This window comes from Prionailurus bengalensis, chromosome B4, assembly GCF_016509475.1.
Source record: "Prionailurus bengalensis isolate Pbe53 chromosome B4, Fcat_Pben_1.1_paternal_pri, whole genome shotgun sequence".
Lineage (NCBI taxonomy): Eukaryota > Metazoa > Chordata > Mammalia > Carnivora > Felidae > Prionailurus > Prionailurus bengalensis.
The window spans coordinates 21169131-21194338 of NC_057358.1; the positions used below are offsets into that span (position 1 = coordinate 21169131).

General features: G+C 45.4%; 1 protein-coding gene across 1 annotated transcript in view; it reads right to left on the bottom strand.

Moving 5' to 3' along the window:
* Positions 1-25208, bottom strand: part of PIP4K2A (phosphatidylinositol-5-phosphate 4-kinase type 2 alpha) — a 192654-nt gene that overhangs the window by 166457 nt on the left and 989 nt on the right. The gene's annotated exons all lie outside the window — the stretch shown is intronic.

A 25208-nucleotide genomic window follows, 5' to 3' on the forward strand; every position in this document is an offset into this window, starting at 1 on the left:
GACTTCTGGAGAGTAGACAGGTTATAAAGATTTCACCTTCACCACTAAAAACAGAGTGATTCTGTATTGCATCTTGATTCACTTAGAAGGCTACTTCTCAGGAAATGAGACTCTGCTTCGGAGTATTCTTCACGTTTCAGTAATTATCTAGACGAAGCGTGTGTCTGGGATGAAAAGGACGGAAAAAGAAAAGAAAGAGGATTTCAAGGCCATATGCTTGGGAAGCAAAAGAACAGAGCAGAGAGATTTGAGAAGGAAATTAGTCTTTAGGAAGTCAGGTATCAACAGGTTTCCACTAGCTCGTCTGGGTAGCGGTGGGTCATGTATACACGACCCGGAGACGAACTGCCACAGAGCAGCCCAGGGCTGGCCAAGGGAGACGTGATTCTAGTCCCATCTGAAGAAGATCTCTTTCTCAATGCCTGTTTTCTCATGAATAAGATGAAGGAAGTCGGGGGGGGGGGGGGGGTGGGGATCACAAGGAGCATCTGGTTCTAAGCAGATTTTATGATTTTTTTAGAAACAGAATCTAAGAAATGAAGAGAACCTGATGAAAAGGTGCAAATCCGGAGTCACTCCATCACATACATACTGCGTGGAGAATCTCCTAAGGGATGTGTACGCGGCGGGGGGGGGGGGGGAGGAGTAAGCAAGACGATCTGCTGGGTTTGGGGAGAAACTCTCAGAATGTCCATTTATGGTTATTTTTTAATCTTCTTTTAAAAACATTTTTTTGAATGTTTATTGTTGAGAGAGACAGAGTGCGAGCGGGGGAGGGATAGAGAGAGAGAGAGGGAGACACAGAATCTGAAGCAGGTTGCAGGCTCTGAGCTGTCAGCATGGAGCCCGACATGGGGCTCGGACTCACGGACCTCGAGGTCATAAACTGAGCCGAAGTCAGGTGCTTAACCAACTGGGTCACCCAGGTGCCTCTCTTTTTTATCTTTGATGGAAAAGAAATGCCTCTTACATCAACACCGGCACCCTCGTTTGGATTCACATGTAAGATGGTCCCCATCATCTGCGCAGTTTATTTATGGTAGGATGTCATCGATGTGGTAGAAAAAACACAACTGGGGTGCCTGGGTGGCTCAGTCCGGTAAGCATCCAACTCTTGGTTTTGGTTCAGGTCATGATCTCGCGGTTTGTGAGTTTGAGCCCCGCACCGGACTCCCTGCTGACAGTGCGGAGCCTGCTTGGGATTCTCTCTTTCTCCCTCTCTCTCTGCCCCTCCCCTGCTCGTGCTCTCTCTCGAAATAAATAAATAAAACTTAAAAAACACACACACGCAAACTTTAAGTAATGAGGTGGGAGTGACCACAAAAATATTTTATACCATCCAGAGCTGTTCTAGTTTTCTCATGGCAAAATACATAAAAGAATTGTCTTAAGGATGATTAACATATTCTTCTTTTATGTAAATACAACCTGTTCTAAATTTACTGACCTACTCCATGATCACAAGTAGCCGTCACTAATATGCTACCTGGTGGATATTTTTAAATGAGCTTTTACTTAGTCCCTTCAAGGTAAAGATGAGGTTCTAAAAAGTTCAAGAAGATAACTGCTTTTTGGAAAGAAACTCGTATTACGGAGACAGCAATTTGAAAAGGGGTGCTTTTGTATTTACAGAGAACTTAGAAACAGTTTTCTAATCCATTTTAAAAATGTCAGTGAGGGGCGCCTGGGTGGCGCAGTCGGTTAAGCGTCCGACTTCGGCCAGGTCACGATCTTTCGGTCCGGGAGTTCGAGCCCCGCGTCAGGCTCTGGGCTGATGGCTCAGAGCCTGGAGCCTGTTTCCGATTCTGTGTCTCCCTCTCTCTCTGCCCCTCCCCCGTTCATGCTCTGTCTCTCTCTGTCCCAAAAATAAATAAACGTTGAAAAAAAAAAAAAAATGTCAGTGAGGGGCGCCTTGGTGGCTTAGTCGGTTAAGGGTCCGACTTCAACTCAGGTCACGATCTCGCAGTCCGTGAGTTCGAGCCCCGTGTCGGGCTCTGGGCTGATGGCTCAGAGCCTGGAGCCTGTTTCCGATTCTGTGTCTCCCTCTCTCTCTGCCCCTCCCCCATTCATGCTCTGTCTCTCTCTGTCTCAAAAATAAATAAATGGGGGGCGCCTGGGTGGCACTGTCGGTTAAGCGTCCGACTTCAGCCAGGTCACGATCTCGCGGTCCGTGAGTTTGAGCCCCGCGTCGGGCTCTGGGCTGATGGCTCAGAGCCTGGAGCCTGTTTCTGATTCTGTGTCTCCCTCTCTCTCTGCCCCTCCCCCGTTCATGCTCTGTCTCTCTCTGTCCCAAAAATAAATAAACGTTAAAAAAAAAAAATTAAAAAAAAAATAAATAAATGGTAAAAAAAAAAAAAAAGTCAGTGAATGTAAAAAGTGTATTTCAACCCTCCACCATTCTTTTTAATATAAACTGAAATACATTTTTTGAAAATTTAAAGATATCAGGGAAAAAAGGAAATTCACCAAATTATAACCAAATGTTCTGCATAACTGGTAGATGGTTTGAAAATGAAATTTGCTGGTTAATAAATATAGTCGTTAATGAACTTCAACTATTTATTTGGATCAATGTATCTCTGTGTGAGATAACTTTTATTTATTTATTTTTTTTTAGCTCTTACGAGTTTTCAAGCCAAATAACAAAATAAGTTGAATGTAGAACCACACTTTTCAAATCGCAGACTAGTCACAAAGATTTTTAAAAACAATGACACAGGACGCCTGGATGGCTCAGTCGGTTAAGCGCTTGGACTCATGGTTTCAACTCATGTCAAGATCTCACGGTTTGAGAGACTGAAGCCCGAGTGGGGCTCTACGCGGACAGCAGGGAGCCTCATAGAGATTCTCTGTCTCCCTCTTCCTCGTCCACTCTTGCAACTAACAAGAAAGAAACAATGACAGAAATTCATCCGTATACTTTCATTTAAAAACAAATGCCGGGGCCTGGCTGGCTCAGTTGGGAGAGTGCACAACTCTTGATCTCAGGGTCATTAAAGCCCCATGTTGGGTGTAGAGATTATTTAATAAACTTTAAAAAAATAATAAAAATTGGGGCAACTGGATGGCTCGGTGAGTTAAGTGCCCAAATGTTGATTTGGGCTCAGGTCATGGTCTGACTGTTCATGGGACAGAGCCGCCCCCCACAGCACTAACAGCGCAGAACCTGCTTGGGATTCTCTCTCTCCCCCTCTTTCTGCCCCTCCCCTGCTCACACTCTCTCTCAAGAGAAATAAGTAAACATTTCAAAAAATAATTAAAATTAAAAAAAAAAAATTAAAACACATAACAATAACGTTCTTAACAAGAGCAAGATTTTGGCTATTAATATTTTATCTTTAATGGATCTTTAAAACTTCTTTGTGTTCGGGCCACTTGGGTGGCTCAGTTGGTTAAGCATCTGACTCTTGGTTTCCGCTCAGGTCACGATCTCACGGTTCATGGATTTGAGCTCCACATAGGGCTCTGCACTGACAGTGCAGAGCCTGCTTGGGATTCTCTCTCTCTCCCTCCCTCTCTCTCTCTGCCCCTCCCCCACTCACACAGTCTCTGTCTCTCTCAAAAATAAGGAAATAAACTTAAAAAAAATTCGTTGTGTTCTAGGGGCACCTGGGTGGCTTGGTTAAGCACCCCAACTTCAGCTCAGGTCATGATCTCGTGGTTCATGAGTTCAAGCCCCACATCGGGCTCAGCACTGACAGTGCAGAGCCAGCTTGGGATTTTTTCTCTCTCCCTCTCTCTCTGCCTCTCCAGTGCTGGAGATCTGTCTCCCTCTCTCTCTCAAAATAAATATAAACTTTATATAAAATATAAAAAATGTAAAAAATAAAATAAACTTTTAAAAAGTTAAAAAAAAAAAACACTCGGATACCTATAAGAAAATTAGTGATAATCACTCGAGTTTATCTCTGTTTCTCCCATGCTCACCAAAAGTAACAACTTTCAGAATCATTTGTCACTTCACAGTTTCTCCCAAAACAATCAATAATGCTTTATAATCCAGGGACTTCCTGGGATGGCTACCCCCGCACCAAAAAAAAAAATCCTTTGTATCAGGTAAATATATCTATTTCACAAACAGAAATATGCAGTTATTTCTGCCTATCCAAATTCTTCCCATCCACCACACCTAAGAGCACATCTTGTTTTCCTAATTGTAAATACCACATGTTCAACATTTAAAAAAAGTCAAACTATAGAAAGATGTTAGTAGAAAGTAAAAATCACCTATGATTCCCTCCCCTCCTCAGAGAGACCTGTAATATTTTAAAACACAGGCTGTGTCCTCACTCAACCTATCACAGTCCTACACAGCCGTGACACTGAACTCCATAAGCATGTGTAATAGTTACAATGTATTTCAGTACGCGGATGCATCATTTCCTTTAACCCCAAACATATCACACTAATGGATATCTATATTCTTTCCAATTTGTTTATGATAAGAAAAGACCTGTGTTTTGGTTTTGGTTTTTAAGGAAACAGGATAAAAGGGTCTCTCCTCAGTTGGTATACCCAATGGTTGTAAGTAAACGTTTCTAGCACAACTCTTATTTTGGACTACTCCACACGCCATCAGAACAGCCTTTTCTTCTGGTAAATAACCAAGTAGAAATGAATTCTTAAATGGTCTCTTGTTCTGGAGGTTCAGAGATGGGAATAAATTTGTTCTGAAACAGTATTTGGCCACTCTGGTTAAGTGGAAAACAATCCGTACGGAAGCTTTCTTGAACTCTTGCAGAAATCTCTCACATAAGGAAACAAGTACTTTCTTAAAAACAGAACATAAAAGATTTATATTCGTAATTCTAAAAAGCTCTTATTTTGAAATCAGTGAAAAATTGCAGTTAATTTATCAATATCGAAAAGTCATACTGGCTATGTTCTCACTCAACACACTTTCCAAGACCATTCAGAATGGTCGTGACTTTTCGGGGCGCCTGGGTGGCTCAGTCGGTTAAGTGTCTGACTTCGGCTGAGGTCATGATCTCACAGACCGTGAGTTCGAGCCCCGCGTCGGGCTCTGTGCCGACAGCTCAGAGCCTGGAGCCTGCTTCACGTTCTGTGTCTCCCTCTTTCTGACCCTCCCCCGTTCATGCTCTGTCTCTCTCTGTCTCAAAAATAAATAAACGTTAAAAAATTTAAAAAAATAAAATAAAACATAAATTAAAGAGACTTTTTTAACAAAATGTAATATTTATTGCTTTTCGTGTCACTTAATATTTTAAAATAATAATAGGCTAGGAATAATTCTCTATTAAGTAATCATCTGAGCTAAATATACATTACCATCTTTTTATAAAAGGCCCTTAATTTTCTACTTAATTCAAGCTTTAAAAAATAAAAACCAATTAAGGTTCAATTTTAAAAGAAACGCATTATCCACGGACTAATTTTAAAGCCCGCAGCCATCTGAAATAGTCCATAATTTAGGCCTTCTGAAAACTGGCAACCGTAGTTAACCGCTGTCACAATAAAACACATCCACACAGAGCGGGAATAACAGTTTATCTGGATGACTGTGGTTTATAAGCATGACCTCTCCTTTCCTTTCGCATTTGTCCCTTCAATTTTCTTCAGTGTTCTCAAGCACTCTTCCTCTTCAGCCAAAGAGAAATGTTGCTTTTCGTATTACGTAAAAGAGCTAAATATTAAAACAGGGAATTTTGGTATTTTTAAAAATATTTATTTATTTTAATCTTTATTTTTTATAATTTATTTATAAATTTTATAATTTTATAATTTATAAATTTATACAATTATAATTTATAAATTTTATAATTTATAAATTTATACAATTATAATTTATAAATTTTATAATTTATTTCTAATCTTTACCCCCCCACCCCAAGCGGGGCTCAAACTCACGACCCCAAGATCAAGAGTCACACGTGCTTTCTGACTGAGCCAGCCAGGTGCCCCGGGGAATTTTACTCTTTCATTATCTATTACAACTCTTTTATTTTACTCTTTTACTGTTTTTTAAACTACACAATATACTCCTTCACTTCTGTCCAAAGGAAAACTTCCACGGCTTTCTCCTTCCGGAATACGAGTTAACTAAGGAAGGAGCCGGGCGCTCACAGCTACCTGGGGGAAGCTGCCACCTCCCCTGCCTGGCCTTGCCAGGCTGCAGGGAGTCTGTAAAGTCAGCACAGGTGACTGACGTTATTTACATCAGATAATGCTGAGCAGAGGGGACAGCACACAGAGCGGAGCTCCAAGCCAAGGACAGGACTACCGAGGGCTGAGAGCACTCAACCTTTAAAGAGCAAACACATATATTCTAATTACGGACGGCGGCGGAAGGAAGTGCAGCGGGCCACCTTCTGAATCATCCACTGGTCAGGTAGGTCTCATGCGAAGTGGTAAGACTGGGGAACCAGCTACAAATTCCTGGTGTTCTATTTTAGGCGTGTTACCCGCCAGGAAGTGCTAGAGGGGTGGGTATGATAAAAGCTGCGTAGAGTACGGCCAGTTGGAGTTGAGTCAAACGTAAACAGAGGACACTGGCCCGCTTCTGGGATCCAAGTACTCTGCCTGAAAAGTGACCAGCTTCCAACTGACCACCACGTGTCCTACCCTTATCTCCACCCCAACTTCCAGACCCCAGACTTGTAGGAAAGCACATAGTTGGTCTTGTGGTCTTTGTTTTTTTTTTTTTTTAAAAAAAAAAAAAAGGAAACGATGGGGTCGCCTGGGTGGCTCAGTCGGTTGAGCGTCCCACTCTTGATTTCGGTTCAGGTCACAATCTCATGTTTTATGAGTTCGGGCCCTGCATCCGGCTCTGCACGGAGCCTGCTTGGGATGCTCTCCCTGCCTCTCTCTCTCTCTCTCTCTCTGCCCCTCCCCAACGCAGGTGCATACATGCAAGCATGCACTTGCTCTCTCTCAATGTAAATAAACATTTAAAAAAAAAAGGGGAAATTACAAAGCCTTCTGTTTCGGAGACCCTGAGGATTCTAAACTTGAATGAAGAACGAAATTGTGATGGGTGGGTCGCTGACCACAGCTCTCCTTAGAGGACAGACAGACGGACAGCATGGCGGCTGGTCTTCCAACCCCACACTGCACGTATGTTGAACTACCTAAAATGCCTCTAAACGCGGCTGTAAGTGGGTTAAAAGCATCCTTTAAAAATATATATTTATATAAACAGCCCTCTGTGAGAGCAATTTGGCAACATGTACCGGGAGCCTTGACATACTCATATCCTCCGACCAAATAATTCCTCAAAAGGCAAGTCTGTTCTAAGGAAGCTATCCAAAAAAGGAAAAAGGTTTATATGGGGAGATGTTGACTGCAGCATTATTTATGGAAGCCAAAAAAAATGGAACCAATGTATACACTATTGAAACTTCATTAGACTATTAGGCAGTCATTAAAAATTACCATTGCGAGGAATACATAACGATATGACGAAGTACACGGACAGTATAATCTCAATGAGATTTTAAAAAAGGATTGAAGGGGCGCCTGGGTGGCGCAGTCGGTTAAGCGTCCGACTTCAGCCAGGTCACGATCTCGCGGTCCGGGAGTTCGAGCCCGGCGTCGGGCTCTGGGCTGATGGCTCAGAGCCTGGAGCCTGTTTCCGATTCTGTGTCTCCCTCTCTCTCTGCCCCTCCCCCATTCATGCTCTGTCTCTCTCTCTGTCTCAAAAATAGACAAATATTTTTTTAAAAAGTAATTAAAATAAATAAACAAATAAATAAATAAAAAAGGATTGAAAACTACACATCGAAACATTGACACGGATTGCCTCTGGACATTCTTTAATGTTTGTTTATTTTTTGAGAGAGACAGAGCAAGTGGGGGAGCGTCAGAGAGAGAGGGAGACACAGGATGCAAAGCGGTCTCCAGCTCTGAGCTGTCAGCACAGAGCCTGACGCGGGCCTCGAACCCACGGACGGCGAGATCACGACCTGAGCCAAAGGTGGACGCTGAACCGTCTGAGCCACCCAGGCGCCCCTAACCTATTTTTTTCTTTTAAACTTAAACCTGTCCCTGTCCTCCTACTCTGGCTCAACGTGCCAAAAAAAAAAAAAAAAAAGTAAGTGCCTTATGGGTTTATCGTAATTGTTTCTGAACAGTTCTTTCTATGCCAAAGCATTTGAACTTTTCATCTGTGTGCAGACAGAATCCAATTTGTGAATGGGTTGCGTTCCAAACATTCATTTTTCAGTTGGCTATTTGTTTCTATGAGGAAACATGTTCCAAGTCCTAATGTTACAGTAAAAGCCTGGTTCTGTGAGGGAGGGGTCAGTTGAAAAGAAAGTCTCCTCTCGGGATTGTGGGCCCAGAAGACAGCCGCAGCAAATTTTCAAGAAGGTAAAGTTGATTAGTAGCACATTGAGACAGGTAATCTTGGACCATGGAAACTTGAGGAGTCAGGGCAGACCTGGCGAAAGATACGTGAACACAAGAGACACCTGAGCAGAGGACAGTGGGACAGCAGTGTGGGCAGGCGGGAAGAGGATTACTAAGGAAATTCAAGAGGACCATAAAGAAATGAAGTTTAGGGGCACCTGGCTGGCTCAGCGTCCGACTCTTGCTGGTTTAGGCTCAGGTCATGCTCTCTCAGTTCATGAGATCGAGCCCTGCATCAGGCTCTGCGGTGGCAGCACGGAGCCTGCTTGGGATTCTCTCTCCCTCGCTCTCAAAACCACTCAAAACCTATGGAATTCTATCACCAGAACACTTGACAAATAAAATGCTAAAAATACACACTTCGGTCTCCAAAACTGTTTGATTCCAATTGTATACAGAATGGGCTTTATCTTTTCTTTTTTCTTTTCTTTTTTTTTTAATTTTTTTTTTTTAACGTTTTATTTTTGAGACAGAGAGAGACAGAGCATGAACGGGGGAGGGGCAGAGAGAGAGGGAGACACAGAATCGGAAGCAGGCTCCAAGCTTCGAGCCATCAGCCCAGAGTCCGACGCGGGGCTCGAACTCACGGAGTGCGAGATCGTGACCTGGCTGAAGTCGGACGCTCAACCGACTGTGCCACCCAGGCGCCCCTGGGCTTTGTCTTTTAAAGACATACAACTGTGGGGGCGCCTGGGTGGCTCGGTCGGTTAAGCGTCCCACGTCGGCTCAGGTCACGGTCTCACGGTTTGTGGGTTCGAGCCCTGCATCGGGCTCGCTGCTGTCAACGTGGCTCCTGCTTTGGGTCCCCTGTCCCCCTCTCTCTCTGCCCCTCCCCCATGTTCTCCCTCCCTCTCTCTCAAAAATAAATAAACTTGAATAAATGAATGACTACATAATAAAAATACAATTGTGAAGATCACCCCGTGGAAAGAATGTGAGAACCGACTGGGCTCGCAAGGTACAAAGATTAGGACAAAACGCAGAAAGATTGGGGAGAACCACAAAATTACTACTTCTAAGACTGAGCACCTGCTGCGTCCAGAGGCAGAAGCGGGGATGAGTAAGGGGCGCAGTCGTGCTGTCCTACCGGGGCTGCGGCCCCTGGCTGTTTGTTAGTGTCCGTTGCATCCGCTGCCCTCAGCGGGGACACGCTCACGGAAAGCTGTGTGTGTACCAATGTCCACGGCGCGTGCCATCACTCCCTATTTACCAATCGTGGGCCAACTAATTTGCACTACAGGAACACGCACGCGGCAGAAAAGACGGCATAACGACCCGTTTCCTGAAGCAGGTTCAAATCGGTACGGGAACTTCACAAATCCCCTTTTCTTCTGTCCAGCCTGAGCAGCACCTGAAAGAAAGCTTCCTCGAGGCCACCGCCCCTCACGAACCGGACGTGAGGAATTTCGGACGCGTGAGCGGAGAAAAGGCGGGGCAAAGCAGGGCAGCCGCTGGCACCCAGGGCACCTCTGTGCACATCGGAAAAGGAGCTTCCTCTGTGCAGGCAAGTTACGGAGAGGGTGCCTGTTTCTGGCCAAGGCAGCCCCTCGCCGGGGTGCCCAGGTGGCGGTACTGGGTCCAGCCCACACCTGCCCCTGGCACCCGGGCTCCCTGGGGCAGGCTGTGTGGGCAGGGTCACGTGCCATGCCACAGAGGCCGTCCGGGGGCTGTATTGCAACTCCAGATAACGCTACGCTCTGAAATGCTAGGCTGTCTAGCACCTACGCTTCTAATCCCAGATGATCAAGCCTAAAGAAATTAATGCAAACAGAAGTAATGCCGCTAGAAATACGTACGGAAGAATGCAACGTGAATAAGACCATAAAAACAGAAGATGGGAAGAATAACAGAACCCCCCCGAAAAGGCTCAGCAGTTCCCTGAAAACGACACAGGCCTTTTGTGCATACTCTTCGCTCTGCCAACAACCTGTTTTCGCTGGTCTCTACACCAGGCTAATGACAATTCACTCTTGGAGATCCAACTCAAATAGGACTACCTGTCCCCCGGGGCGGTTTATCAATCCTTTGTTGTCTGTGCACACGACCTGGGGGGAGGGGTGCTACCCAGGAGGATTCCGAGGCTTGAGGGCTGTCTCCGCCGCTCCATTCAAGTGCCATGGGCAGGCCCGGCTCCCCGTGGTGACAGCTGGCTGGACCTGATGGCCACCGGCTCCCTTTCTGCCCCTCCTCCTTTCTATCTATCACTCTTGAGAAATCCGAAGTTAGGATGCAGAGTGGCTAACTGCCATCTTAAAGGACCTGGATCTGGGGACAAATAAGTTTAGAAGCTGTGTGGGGCCTACTTCCATAAAGCAGCCGAGAAATGACAATATCCTCAGAGAAGTATCCTCAGAGATACTGACAATATCCTCAGAGAAAAGGTTCACAGAAAGTGACGTCACAGAAAGTGACGCCAAGATCAGACAGCCAGTGGGAAAGGAGCCACTTTGGGTCTTAGCCTATGGGAGGCTCAGTTAAGGGTCCTGCCCTTCTGCTCCACGAGTGACCCAGTAACCCCATTTTTCCTTCAGCTCATCAGACTTTCTTGACTGTCATTTACAACCAAATAAACCTTCCGTTAATATATCATTTTACCACCTTGTTTACATCTTCCCTGTAAGCGTGTAAATTCTCTAGGGGCGTCTGGGTGGCTCAGTCGGGTGAGCATCCAACTTCAGCTCACGTCATGATCTCACGGTTTGTGGGTACAAGCCCCCATCGGGCTCTGTGCTGACGGCTCAGAGCCTGGAGCCTGCTTCAGATTCTGTCTCCCTCTCTCTGCCCTACCCCCACTCATTCTCATTTTCTCTCTCTCTGTCTCTCTCAAAAATAAATAAACATAAAAAAAATTTTTTTTAACCCCACAATTCAGGATTCTGTTCAGATTGGGGACATCAAATGCTGAGTTATCCATCAAATGCTGGATTGATCTATAAATTGAAACATCTGTGAAAAGTTCAAAATTAGAAATATAATCATTTCTGCATATTAGTTACATAAGCACTGTTAATACAGACTCCTGTTGGCTAATCGCCCAAAAGGTAACAATAAGAGACCAAGAATGGTAAGAAAACTATTTAGGCAACCAAGCCAGAAACCCCAGAGCTGTCCTCTACTCCCTCCTACCCAATCCAGTTGATTTTACTTCCAAAACATCCCTCAGGCACACCCTTCGTCTTTACCGCCACTCCCACAGGACCGCGGTGTCCCCCTGGGAGTCTCTCCTCCCGTGGCATGGAGTCTCTGACTGAAGGATCCTGCCCCAGGACCATGGCAGGCTCTGACCTGTCCCTTAATGCCTGCCATTCCCCTCAATCGAGAAACTCTGCCGCTTGATCTCTATTTCCGCTAGTGGAGTAGAACTGGGTTTTGGAGATCAACACTGCTGCTGGCAACAACTAAACATCCAGGAAGACTCTGTTTTAAACACGATCTTAAAGACACCAAAGCACCGAGGAGGCAAGAGTTAGCTTGCCAAAGTCTAAGGAAGAGCAGTCAGCTTAGTCCCAGAAGCCATTTTGGCCCTCAGGGCTCTGATGGTCTCAAGGGTTGAGATAAACAGAAGTCAGAGCCTAGAGCCCATCCAAGGAGGGGTGGGCGTGGGGATCTAAACCCTTTCTTCTTGAGGCTAGAATCCAAAAGGGTTGCACCCTCAGGGTAAGTACACATCAAAAATAAACCCATTTCACTCCCCCCAGGGGACTGCAGCCCAAATTTGTATCACCGTGACATTCAGAAAATTCCAAGCTGTGAGTCAGTTCAAAATGGCCTTGATTTATAGCACCCCTGGCCACCCCTTTTGCCACGTGGCAAAGATAAGCAATCCTCTCTAAAGGGACACACTTTCACCCTGAGACTCAAAGAATTCCCCCTCCCCAAGTAATTGTCCGAGGAAAATGAGCAGCCCATAGCCAAAAATAACCAAGCAAATAGGGGAAGGACCCACCATGAATAAGAACCAGCAGAAATACAACACAGCGGAATAATACCCACAAAGATTTGGGATATTGGGATTAGCACTATTTTTCCATCAGTTAAAGAATCTCAAATTTAATTTATGGCATGCTTCTGAATACTAGAATTCTTAGAGGCATACCTGAAGTCATTAAAAGACCCAAACCACAGGGAATAAACCGGAAAGAACACCGTGGTGCACTCTTTTCTACGATAACACCTCAGATTGCTCGGGAACGCATTCAGTCTTCACACAATTCTCTTGGTGGCCCTTCAACACCGTCACATTCTACGAAAGAAGTGCTTTACTGGCTGCACTGTCTCTGTGCTCAAGGCAAAGCTCTTGCACGCTGCTGTAAACAAAGCTCGTTCTCTGGCCTCGTACCTCTTATCGCCGACTTGCACCAAGTTCCCCGCCTCTCATCACCCAACCCGCTCAGCAAAATGCTGTAAATCCCATGCTCGATCATAGCAAACATGAGTTTTACGTGTGGATGAACGTTTAACGTGGAGAGGCTCACAGAATACCAGCGGAGCACTCCTGGCCTACAGTTTATAGAATCCAGCTCCATCCAGTCATTCGGTAGGTATTTACTGGGCGCCCACTGCAAACAGGCGCTGTTCTAGGTCCGGGGATCGAGTAAATTAGGCAGTCTCGTCCGCTGTGGAATTGAACATCTTAGTTGGGGGGGGAGTAAGTAATCAACATGTAAACAACTCAGTTTCCGATGGTGTGAGGTGTCTCAGAGAAAACAACAGTAACGCGAGTGGAGGAAGTTGGAGGGGCCATCCAAGAAGACAGCCCTTTAGCTGGGAGACTAAAATGACAGCCATTCAAAGACTTGAAGGAAGAACATTCCAAAGAGGAAAGTAAATGCAGAAGGTCTGCGGCTGCCCCGAGTTTGGCTTGTTTAAGGAACAGAAAAAGCCCAGCGTGGCCGGAACAGGCAAGTCGTGGAGACAGCAGGAAGGGGTGAGACAAAGAAAGAAGCAGGGGCCGGGCCAGGAAGACCTTGCAAACCGCAGAGGAGAGTCTGGGGTTTACTCACGACGACGCCACACGAAGCCTCTGGAAGGTTCTCACTGAAGAAGTGAAGTGACAGGATATCATTTACGTTTCAGAGAGATCGCTCAGCTACCAGTATAGAGGATTTGAATTGAAACAGGGCAAGGGTGAAAACAGGCGGGCCTGCAGTGTTTGGCCAGAGAGGGAATTTATATGCAAAGAGAGAAATACGCAGGGCTTGGAAATGGTAGTGGTGAGAACACGAGAAGAATCAAGGTTGGCGCCAAGGTTTTTTTTTTTTTTTTTGGCTTGAACAGCCGGGGAGATGGTGGTCCGTTCACGGATGGGGGGAGAAAGTGGCCTGGGGCAGGCAGCAGCAGGGGAGGAGGAGAAGAGCCCTGTGTGGGTCACTTCTGAGACGCCTGCTTGGCATTCGAGGGAAGGTATCTGGTAGGAAACTGAATATGGAGCCCAGCAGGGGGCTCAGAGCTGAAGATAAAAACTTCTTAGTCATCAGCATGAAATGCCGCAAGACTAAATAAGATCGTGTAGATAAAATGTGCCTAGTTATAGAAGACCCTGGAAAGAGTCCTGGGACCTTCCAACTTTCAGAGGTTGGGTAAAGGAGGAGGAAGCTGGTAAGGTACCTAAGGAGGGTAGCGGGTGAGGCCGAAGGAAAACAGGAAAAGACACGAGAAGGGGTCCTGGGGATCTGAATCCAGGAGCATCGCTGGGGCTGGTTCCTTGCAGCGGGGAAGATGAAATGAAACCGAGGCTACAGCAGGTTCGAGAGGGAATGGCAGGGGAGGGAGGCAGCAGCGACAGACAGATTACAGGAGGCAGGAGCAGGAGACAAGGCTGCACAACTGCTAGAAAAAGGAACAGAGAAAGAGAGTGGACACCAACGCGAGGATGTGACGTCCCGCTCAGGAGCTACTGCCCACGTGTGGCTGTGGGGCACTCGATAAGAGAAACCGAACGTTCCAGATTTGATTTTAATTCAATGCAATTGAATTAGTCATGTGTGACTAGTGGCTTCCAACCTGGACAGTGCAGCCCTCCAGCATGTCTCTGGCCTAATGGCATTCAGCTGTCCAAAAGGTAGCAGACTGCATGGTGGGAAGAATGGAAGTCAGTGGGCTTCTATGGGGCCAATGTCTTCTTCTTAAAAAAAAAAATTTTTTTTTTTTGTTACATTTTTATTCATTTTTGAGAGACAGAGAATGAGCGGAGGAAGGGCAGAGAGAGAGAGTACACAGGATCCGAGGCAGGCTCCAGGCTCTGAGCTGTCGGCACAGAGCCGGACATGGGGCTGGAACCCACAAACCGAGAGATCAGGACCTGAGCCAAAGTCGGACGCTTAACTGACTGAGCTACCCAGGCGCCCCTGGGCCAATGTCTTCCAAAGCACTAAAGGTTACCAGCTGGAAGAGGGCAAAGGGAGAAGACACTAGAGGGAAAGTTAGGGAGAGAGAAAAGGTAAGAAACAGTTTCAAAGAGCATACAATACGATTTACAGTACACTTTACAGTGGCCCTCATCAGAACTGTGGTCGAGTTTTTCGGTGGCAAACATCAGCTACTGAGCCCTTCTGACCTGCAACTACCTTTTCTACCATTTGCTAAACATTCCCTATCATTTACCTGTGTGGTTTTCAAGCTTCTTGGTTGTAGAATCGTTTCCCCCTGTACGTTATCTGCCCTTGCACCTACACAGTACGTATTCGGTGCCTCCAATCAGAAATGTTTTAAAAGGTGATGATGAGGGGCGCCTGGGTGGCTCAGTCAGTTGAGAGTCCAGCTTTTGATTTCGGCTCAGCTCATGAGCTCACAGTTCGTGGGATCGAGCCCCGCGTCGGGCTCTGCGCTGACCACACAGGGTGTGCTTGGGATTCTCCCTCTCCTTCTCTCTCTCAAAATAAATAAACTTAAAACAAAAAAGATGAGGATGAGGGGGCACTGGATGGCTCAGTCGGTAAAGCACGCAACTCTTAATCTCAGGGTTGTGAGTTCAAGCCCCACGCTGGGCGTGGAGACTATTAAAAAAAAAAAATCACATAAAAGATGATGATGACAAAAACAAGCTGTTCTGGAGGAAGCTGCCATAGCGGCTAAATCCCCCCCACCAGCTCAGCCCCTCCCACTAGCGCTGGAGGCACCTGCAAGGAACCCCAGGGTTTGAAACCAAAGACTTACCCTAGCCAGAGCTTCTCAAACTGTCATGCGCTCACAAACCACCTGTCTTGTTGCGACGCACATCCTGCCCCAGAAGGTCTGCAGAGAAGCCCACGACTCTGCGTTTCGAACAGGCTGCTGGGTGATGGCTGATGCCGCCATTCTGTACGTCACATTCCGTGAGTGGCGAGGCCTGGGGCCACAGTCATACCAGACCACTCACCGTTCTCCACACAGTCTGCTTACTTTTACCAGTTTGTTCCCTTGGCCACATACACCTTTCCCTGTCTTCTCCAGCAGGAACATTCTACCCCATCTTCAAAGCCCTGCCCATGTCTGCGCCTCCTGAACTCTTGTCCAAGAGCCTTGGGCAGAAGTAATCATGTCCCATGCCAGTCCCTGCCCCCATCTCCTATCACTTTCCCTCTTTCTCACACTGCTCCAGCCACACAGGCTTCCCTGCGGTTTCCTAAACATGCCCCGCCAGCACCAGCCTCAGGGCCTTTGCACAAGCTGTTCCTGCTACCTAAAATGCCCTTCCCCCAGATATCCTCATATCCAACCCGTTCACCTCCTTCATCCCTTCACTCAAATGTCTCCTTCATGAGGTTTATATTCTGACCACCCATGTAATTCCCTCCCCACCCAGCATTCTTGATCCTCTATTATTTATACATACGTCTATGTATATGTCTGTTTCCCCTGAAGCTGTGAGCAATTCAAAGGCAGGGTCCACAATACATTCCTTCTGCATCCGAAGAGTCTTGCACAGTGTCTCTTACATTAGGAAAGAAAGAAAGAAAGAAAGAAAGAAAGAAAGAAAGAAAGAAAGAAAGAAAGATCAAACCAATAGCGGACCATAGAAAGAAAGAAAGAAAGAAAGAAAGAAAGAAAGAAAGAAACAAAGAAAGAAACAAAGAAAGAAACAAAGAAAGAAACAAAGAAAGAAACAAAGAAAGAGAAATCAAACCAATAGTGGACCATAATGTACAACTAACAGATCTGAATGAAAACTGTCACACCTCAAACAACCTGGTGGGCGGTGGCAGCATTAAAGATACAAGAAAGAACATTATAACAAAAAAGAGACAGAAATTAAAGGCCACAAAGAGAATTCTAAAAGGGTTAATTTACAACTCAGAGATGCACAAGGATCCCAAGTGCAACTGTGACTTTTTATCTACGAGTGAGGTTAGGGTAAAAATGAACTGAACGTGCACTCTAAAAACTGCTCATGTTCTACCACTTAAAACATTTTTTTAAGGGGCGCCTGGGTGGCGCAGTCGGTTAAGCATCCAACTTCAGCCAGGTCACGATCTCGCGGTCCGTGAGTTCGAGCCCCGCGTCGGGCTCTGGGCTGATGGCTCAGAGCCTGGAGCCTGTTTCTGATTCTGTGTCTCCCTCTCTCTCTGCCCCTCCCCTGTTCATGCTCTGTCTCTCTCTGTCCCAAAAATAAATAAACGTTGAAAAAAAAAAATTTAAAAAAAAAAAAAAAAACATTTTTTTAAGACATACTAATGACTCCTAACATCTATTAGGAGCCCATCACGTGCCAGCAACTCTCTAGCCATCTTACAAGCACCAACTCATTTAACCCATACAACACACCTCTGTGGTAGGTACTAGGTCTACCTCTTTTCATAAGGAAGGAACTGAGAGAGAGCTCAAATGACTCTGTCAAAGTCACACAGCCAACCAGGGGGCGCGGGCGCCTGAGTTCTTAACCACAGCAGACAGGTGAAAAACCATGCAGACTTACTTGGAATGTAAAGGCTTCTCTTTAGGTAGGTTACTGTTTTCAAACTCCCTACAACATTACTCATTAATAAATTATATGTGTGTGTGTGTGTGTGTGTGTGTGTGTGTGTGTGTGTGTGTATACCCTCTTCCTAAGTGTTTTGAATATATACAATCATTCATATCATATCTTTCATATCGTGAATGTATAATCATTCATACATATACAAAGGAAAAAACTGCTTTGAACACTTTTCCTCCGTATCAACAGCTCATCTCTGTCAAAGTATAGCTTTTAAGACTAAGGAAAGGAAAGGAAAGACTAAGGACATAAGTGAGTCATTCCCAGGGTAGCCCAGGCAAGCGGAGGTCAATGGCTGAGGGGACAGGTGTTTTGTCGTTGTTGTTTTTAATGTTTATTTATTTGGGGGGAGGGGCAGAAAGAGAGGAGAGAGAGAGAATCCCAAGTGGGCTCTGGGCTGCAAGCACACAGCCCAACACAGGGCTGTGAGATCATGATCTGAGCCAAAATCAAGAGTCTGACGCTCAACCGGCTGAGCTCCCCAGGCACTGCTGAGGGTACAGGTTTGAATCACGGCACCTACTAGCCCTGTGTGCCCCGCCGCGATTAATTTCATCTCTGCACATCCCTACGATGGATTATTCTGCCTGGCTGCTGCGTGCTCCTCCCCATCTCCCACCCCACACCATTCCCGCCTGATTCTTTCAAGAGTCTTCAGTCGGGCTCCACAACTCCCAGGTGGTCCACGGACAGAATTCAGGGGATCCCTGAACTTGGTGGGATGTACCCTCCATATTTTCATTTATTCACCCAAAAGCATTACTGTAAGAAGGGGTCCGTACATAGCCTTTGCCGGACTGCCACAGGGCTGTGTGGCACAAAAAGGGGAATGTGGATATAAGCAGATAACAGGGAAAATGAGCTAGGAGGTATTTTTAACGTTTCAGTCAAGGTAAAAATCCGGGTAGGCCGGCAGAGGTGAGAATGGAAAGTGACGGAGTTGAGGAAAACACCTGGGCATCCCTAAATGAAATGGTATCTCCCACCTTCTTTCCACTTCTAACCTTCCCCAGAGACGGGCTGCCTCTCCTTCCGTGCATTCGTTCTTTAAATCTTTCAGCTTCCACACAAATAGATGCGTGTATGTGTGCATACCAATCAGCCACCGTCCCAGAAAGCACGTCCCTGAACACCGTGATGTCTGAAGCGTTAATACGCGGGCCTTCCCGCTGGGTTATGTCTTGCTTCCTGTCTCTTCCTCCATCCTTCCCTCAAAGCCAAGTGGTCCCCTCGGAGACCTACTTTACCCCCCTGGCTTCCACCACCAACTCGGGCACGGGCAATTCTCCATTCTCCATCCCAGCCCTAACCTTGCTCCTGAGCCGTGATCCCACCTTCCAACACCCCACCGGTGGACACTGTCACTACAATGCCCATTCACTGTCACCTGCAGTTCGACACTTCCTTTTAATGTATTTTTTATTTTTTTAATGTTTTTTTTTTTAACGCTTATTCAGTTTTGAGACAGAGAGAGACAGAGCATGAACGGGGGAGGGTCAGAGAGAGAGGGAGACACAATCTGAAACAGGCTCCAGGCTCTGAGCTGTCAGCCCAGAGCCCGACGCGGGGCTCGAACTCACGGACCGCGAGATCATGACCTGAGCCGAAGTCGGCCGCTCAACCGACTGAGCCACCCAGGCGCCCCGTGTATTTTTTAAAAGTAGCCTCCATGCCCAACAGGGGGCTTGACCTCACGACCCTGAGATTAAGAGTCACACACTCCAGCTACCAACTGAGCCAGCCAGAAAATGTTTTACCCTTTTTCAGTACATAATTCCTTCTAACTTTTCTAAGTCTACCATGGGGTCATCATTCTCTCAAGGATTCCACACATGCAGTCAGGGGACAAATCCTGACTACTTCTCTTTATTTTTAGCACTATTCCTTCCGCCGGTCTTGCTGTTCAACGTGTCGCCCAAGGACCAGCAGCGTCATCATCATCTAAGAGCGCGGTAAACACAGAGTCTTGGGACTTACTCCAGACCCGCTGAGTTGAAACCTGCGTGTTTAAAGTGTTCCCAAGTGATTCATACACACAGTAAATTTTGAGAATCACTTCTCTGGTGCTTATGAATATGCTACCAGCCTAACTGCATCTGAATTTGATCTTTTTTTTGGGGGGGGGGTATCAATTATAACTCCCTATTATGGGTTAATTACAGTTCTAGACTTTAAATACATTATCTCACTTAACCCTCAGAACAACCCCGTGAGAGAATCACCATCATCTCTACTTTAAGAACGAGTAAATTGAGGCCCAAGTGGATAAATCATCTGTTCAATGAGTCCACACCTGATGGAGGCAGGATTTGAACCTTATCTGTCTGACCACAAACCATTTTGCCCAATTGCACCAATTCCCTTAAATTCCAAAATTTGCATTTCAAAGGGGACGGCGGCCGAATTAATTGCTCCGTTTGACTGTATTTGTCGGTCAACTTATGGCGGATTTTATTACAATTCCTGCTGAAAATCTTTCAAAAGGCAGCGCAGACGATCCTGGCTTAGAAAGAGAAATCATCGTCTTGTGACGGGCACCATTCTGAACACTCAAATTCAGTAAAAGTTATTTGGTAAAGGGAGAAGAAAATGCATTCTCTTCTCAGGATATAATCCCAAATTTTCGGGGGCTTAAAACGATTTCCCTAATAACAAACATTGTGTCTGCTTGGCAGTCTTCTTTCCTCTAAGGGAAAGAGAACATGGGGCACCTGGGTGACTCAGTCGGTTAAGCACCTGACTCTTGATTTCGGCTCGGGTCACCATCTCTCGGAGCGTCAGTTCTCGGTTGGTGAGATGAAACCCGGCAACGGGTAATGTGCTGACAGTGCGGAGCCTGCTTGGGATTCTCTCTCTTGCTCTCTCTCTGCCCCTCCCCGGCTCACTCTCTCTCTCAAAATAAATAAATAGATACCCTAAAAACTGTACTGATGAAGGGAAGAAATAAAAACAGCGTGGGACTAGTTCTTGAATGAATGGCTATTTGGGTTCCATTCAGTACATTTCAGCTAACGTCTAGCTAATCACTATTCTAATTTAACTGCCTCATTATATCCTATTCAGTCAATATTTCACAGTCACTCATTTCATTTTGAAACCTAGTTTCCTTCTTTCATTTTTTTTTTCCATGCCCAAATATAAACCCACGAACCCCAAAGACACCACTATTCCTCTAATATACTATTTGCTTATTTCAAGTCCCAGACCTTGCTGGCAATGTAACAAAAGCTATGGATGCTGAACCCCGAAAACTACATACTGGCCCAAACTACCACTAGGACAGATCCCTGCCTGACCCGATCCTGCCTGTCCAGGCCCTCTCCATTCTTCTTCTTTTTTTTTTTGTTTAATTTATTTTTGACACAGAGAAAGACAGAGCATGAGCGGGGGAGGGGCAGAGAGAGGGGGAGACACAGAATCTGAATCCGAAGCAGGCTCCAGGCTCTGAGCTGTCAGCACGGAGCCGGGCGGACGCGGGACTCGAACTCACAGACAGTGAGATCATCACCAGAGCCGAAGGCGAAGGCGGAGGCTCAACCAACTGAGCCACCCAGGCGCCCCCAGGCCCTCTCCATTCTTAAGGGAACTGTCCCAATAGGCAAGAACTTCCATCTTCTCCTGTTTAGCCCAGGGGGCAGCCAAACGGGTCAGAATCCCTCCATGGGATTTTTAGAACTGAATCCGAAACAGAAAGTCCCTTTGGGGGGGGGGGGGGGCGGGAATTACAAAATGCTAAATTCAGGAACCATCAGTTCCCGGTCCTGTGGAGGGAACCAGTCAGCTATGAGCAAGAATAAAGCCCAAACAGACAGAAAAGTCCCAACAGTACCCAAGCACCTGCTTCCAGTTATGGCGGAACTCAGTCCTATTCCTGTTCTCCTGGTTTGGTGGCCAATCCCTTCTTGCACTGTGACAGACCTCCAAAACCCTCCTAATTTTTAAAGTTTCTGGCTAAGCTCATTCACATTTCTATAGCTTGCAACAAAAAGACTTTAGCGTTAATACGGACTCCCTCTAAATACCGTATGTGTTTTAAACAAGGTTTATGTCCTTTACGTTTCTTCTATACAGATGAATTCCTTTCGATACTTAATTAGGTTTTTAACTTCTCATTTCCAAAAGGCTCACATTGCACTCTTCGTAAAAATCTTCTAGAGTATCTCTCTTTAAAACAAGTCTTGGCTCATATCATTCTACATGTTCCACGCACTATTAAAATATAATTTTAAGAAGCTAACTGCCTGATCACTTTCAGTTTAATCCCAAATGTAACAAGACAAAACTGCCTTCTGAAGTGGTCTTTTCCTTTATGTGTTCAATTATATTCCCTGCTTAAAATACTTAAAATAAAAATTGGCAGCGATCCATTCACTGCTGGGTATTTTAAGTTAGAAAGCAGTAACGTATCAAATTCACCACACAAAGTCAGGCTTATTCTTGTCATTGAGAATTACCGCCACAATTGACTTGGAAATTTCCACCTTAATTTCAAGTTTTTACATTTCAATCAAATAGACTTTGACTTAATAGACCGCAATGCAGTCCAACTCCAATCAATCCAACAAACTCTCAGTTCACACCTCTCTTCCAATCACCCCAGATATCCTTCCCTCTGGTCACGGCCTTGAAAATCCCCTGAATGCAGCTGCATGTCCAAGGTTACAATGGTAACGCAACTTTAGTTCCATACTATTACTATTGCTGGTCTATGGATCCTAATATAATGCTGTGAACCAAGTAGATTGTAAAAACATTTGAATCTTGGGGCGCCTGGGTGGCTCAGTCTGTTGAGCGGCCGACTTCTGCTCAGGTCATGATCTCACGGTCCGTGAGTTCGAGCCCCGCGTCAGGCTCTGTGCTGACTGCTCAGAGTCTGGAGCCTGTTTCCGATTCTGTGTCTCCCTCTCTCTCTGCCCCTCCCCCACTCATGCTCTGTCTCTGTCTCAAAAATAAATAAACGTTGGGGCGCCTGGGTGGCGCCTGGTTAAGCGTCCGACTTCAGCCAGGTCACGATCTCCCGGTCCGTGAGTTCGAGCCCCGCGTCAGGCTCTGGGCTGATGGCTCAGAGCCTGGAGCCTGTTTCCGATTCTGTGTTTCCCTCTCTCTCTGCCCCTCCCCCGTTCATGCTCTGTCTCTCTCTGTCCCAAAAATAAATAAACGTTGAAAAAAAAAAATTTGAGGGAAAAAAAAAAAAATAAATAAATAAATAAACGTTAAAAAAAATTAAAAAAATAAATAAATAAATAAATAAACATTTGAATCTTGAAGTTAGAAAAATACTTAGAAATCATCCAGTCCAATCACCTTACTTCACAGATGCAAACATTGATGCAAAACTAGTTATATGCCCAAGGTCAGCAGAATTAGAGAAAGAATTAGAACACATCTACAGTGAGCATTTTACCATAGTATGTACAAGGTTCCCAAACCTCTTATAAGATGCCTACGTGATAAAAATAAACATGACTTTTCTTTTTAGTACTCCAAATGTTAGTTATTTCTAAACATCCTTAAGAAAAATTCAAATGAAGGGGCGCCTGGGTGGCGCAGTCGGTTAAGCGTCCGACTTCAGCCCAGGTCACGATCTCGCGGTCTGTGAGTTCGAGCCCCGCGTCAGGCTCTGGGCTGATGGCTCGGAGCCTGGAGCCTGTTTCCGATTCTGTGTCTCCCTCTCTCTCTGCCCTTCTCCCGTTCATGCTCTGTCTCTCTCTGTCCCCCCAAAAAAATAAATAAACGTTGAAAAAAAAAAAAGAAAAATTCAAATGAAGTATAAAAGCACGAAATTGCTAGATTCATGACAAATCTTTCCCCATTAATTCTGGCCACGTTATAAATATAGGAGAATAATGTTAGAGGTGCCTGGCTGGTAGGGTACGTGACTCTTGTTCTTGGGGTTGTGAGTTCAAGCCCCATGTTGGGGTGTAGAGACTACTTAAACATAAAATCTTAAAAAAATAAAATAAATTAAAAAAGAGATGTAGGAGAAAGACTGATTTGAATTATTCTCTCCTTTCCTGCTCTGCTTTCTCAAATGTCCCTATTCATATACAGCACTATGTTTGCTCCTTCTTAATAACGCTGACAAAGTTTATTCTCATTTTATACTGTACACTTTGGTCATATTTGGTCAAGTTCATATAAAAACGTTTATCTAGTATTAGACTTTGCCACCTAAAATGAAATCAACCAGAAATACATGACATCTTGGTACTTAGATTTCATAGTTACATACACTTCACTTTTTTTTCAGAGCTAATAAAGAAAATAGACATTTTGAAAAAGAAGGCTGTGAAACAGACCATTCTTATGCCGATTAAGCCCTCAAAATAAAGATATTTGGACAAAAAAACTGAGTGGCATTCTTAGCCGTCTTTTGCGCAACGTCTGGAACTGTCAGTGTGGCTACTACAAAGTTGCTGAATGAATAACATGGTTACGTTACATACTCTAAAACTTGACTCCTCTGGACGACTAAGAGTTGCTACCTTTTCTCGAAAGCAAAAGAAAACACGAAGTGTACCATCCACAAATCATATGTCATTTTTACAAGCTTTAGATAGCTTACAAATTTCCAATTAGCAAGAAACTCTAAACCAAATGTAGCCATTCATAAATATAAGGTAGCAACATAAGTGGTTACAATAAAATATGCACAACTACAAGCTTTTGTGAAGCAAGATGGAATTCGGACTAAATCCCAGAAAGCACACTCTTTTTTCAGCAGCATATTGTTGGCAGTCCTGGACTACATTTAAACCCTCAGACACAAACACTCTCTGACCCCAACACCAGAACTCCAAAGGAGATACGAGCACCAATAAATACAGAATAGCAATTTCTTTTTTTAAAAAAGCAACTAACAAAAAATAATTTAAAAAGCTTAATAGAATTAGGCATAACTCTAAATTGTAGATGCATCATACAGGAAAAATTCCATTTTATTTACTACGATACACCTTAAGAGGAGAGTTTTTGGTGCATTCAACATTTGCGGTTGGACAAGCTCACGTTCCCAATCGCTAAAGAAGTTACCAGGAAGTGAAGATGAACTTCAGTGGATCAGACACCCATTTCTCAACTTTCTTAGACACAGTCACTTCACGCAAACACAATATATCCTGATACTGTTCCACGTTTTCCCCAGCTTGCCCTCGGCAAGAAAACTATAAATAGAATGCATGCTTCTAAGCCGTTTTAAACAACTTCATTAAATTGAGAGTGCTCTTCAAACAAAACAAAACAAAACAAAACAAAACAGCATGGTTTTCTGCCATTTCTATTACGCTCAAAAGGGCACACAGACGTCCACAGAAATCAAAAGTACGGAGAGCAAGCTTACACTTTTGCTCACATGCTAACTGACTGCAGTGGGTAAGGTCATGGTGAGAATTCACAAGCTCACTTAAACTTTCATGGCTCGGCCAACAGCTCCGATCAGGTTTCCTGATCCTAAGGAGATTAAAACTGCAGGAGTTTCTCGCAGTAAGATCAGCAGGAGGCTATTTCAGACCCTCAAACCGCAGTCCGCATAGCCCGCAGCGGCTCATCTTCCACCGCCTCCGGCTGTGTGTTAAGCTAACCTTTCGGAGCATTCTCCCTCCAGCCTTTTTAAGCAAACCCCCAAAACCGGTGCGGCCAACTCGAGAGGGCTTTCCCTCCGCCCAGCCCAGACCACCCCCCCCTCCTCCTGTCATCCCCAGGCCACCCTTCCGCAGTCGGTGACTTCGGCCTGGCTCCCCGAGGTGGGGGAGGAGGTGTGGAGAGGAAGACTCCCCGCCAAGCAGCTCTCCAGCCCGCACAGCGGCAGGGCGATGCGGGAGAGGAGAAGAGGAAGATACTAAACCCCAGTGCCATATTTACACGAGCTTTTTCTTTGCCAAAAAGATTC